The sequence below is a fragment of the Myotis davidii genome, unplaced genomic scaffold (assembly GCF_000327345.1).
Source record: "Myotis davidii unplaced genomic scaffold, ASM32734v1 scaffold198, whole genome shotgun sequence".
In the NCBI taxonomy this organism is placed as follows: domain Eukaryota; kingdom Metazoa; phylum Chordata; class Mammalia; order Chiroptera; family Vespertilionidae; genus Myotis; species Myotis davidii.
In genome coordinates, this window is record NW_006291485.1 from 105,615 (window position 1) to 107,118 (window position 1,504).

Genomic DNA, 1,504 nt, shown 5'->3' on the forward strand with positions numbered 1-1,504 from the left:
TCCTCCCCCAGGCCACAATTGCTCCCTGTAGCCAGGCAGTGAGGGAAACCAGCAGGACTACTGAGTTTCATTCAAGGACATTTAGAGGCAAGTCCAGCTAACGCTCAGCTATAGTGGGTATAATTGGCCCAAGATTTGGAATGAGTTACCTTGAAAATGCAGCTGACATTGTACTGTATAATCCAGGGCTTTGGAATGAATTCCACCCCTAAACTACAATTAATTGACATAATATGGAACTAAGCTCTGACTCATGGAATTCATTAACATTACCATTTAAAGCAATGGTTAAGCTATATGAAATTAGAAACGCAGAAATTGACACATATATATGATCTGGCATGGGGTAGTGGAAATTTCCCTGAACTGGAAACAGAAGATAAGGGCTTGAACCCCAGTCAGCCACTTACTAAATGTGTGGCCTTGGGCAAGCTGTGCAGCCTCTCTGGGACTCAAATTCCTACATTTGTTAGATGAAGGGGCTGCATTAAATGAGATTTCTCAGCCCTTCCAGTTCCAAAATTTAAGACCTTTTCTTTTTTACATGATAAGTATTTTTATTTTTCAAAATTGAATTGTACATTTTTCATATAAAAGATGAGACTCTAACCTGTGTTACTTAAAAAAACAACAACATGTACTAATACTAGCCTAGGAGAAAATTCGCAATGCCTGCAGAAGAAAAATGCAGCGAGTGAACCGGCTCTTGTACCTTAATGTCGCACACAGAAGTGTCTGCTCTGCTTGGGGACTGGGTACACAGGTAGGTGCTTGTCCAGTGGGACCCCATCATATCCTGCGTTGCTTCTTCAGCAAGTGCCACTGTGCTGGGCACACAGCAGGATCTCATGAATGGTGAGCAAGTGAAAGAAAAAAAGTCAAGTCATAATTTAGAAATTCTAAAATTCTGACAAGGCTTAAGAACATAATTTCCTGGATCCTACTTCCAGTTACTCTCCTATCTGTCTCCTCTTTACAGCCAAATCTCAAGAGACGACCTACTGACTCCATTTCCTCACTTCCCATCCCTCCTCTGGGTGTTACAACCTGCCATCTACCCCTTTAGGGACCCTGAAATCATCTCAAACTTATCAATGGCTTCTGCATTACTGTGATAATGGGAAATATGTATATTTGGTCTTGGTCCCTGGTTCCTGGGACAGAGTTCCTAAAACGCTTGTAATTTTCTGAGTGATAAGGATGAGAGGGGGCATCGTTTGGTTCCCATAAGTCCCATTCAATCATACCTGAGCTTATGCTAATGGGCGTCTCTTGGAGAACTGGAGCTGGTTACCAGAGGAACCAACCATTTGAGGGTTGGAACTTTCAGCCTCACTCTGATCTCTGGGGAAGGAAGAAGAGGTGGAGATTGAGTTAATCACCAGTGGCTAGTAATTTAATTAATCATGGCTACATAATGAAACCTCCGAAAAAGTCCTAGACAGAGGATTGGGAGAGCTTCTGGGGTGGGGAGCATGTGGAGGTGCTGGGAGGGATCTGAGTA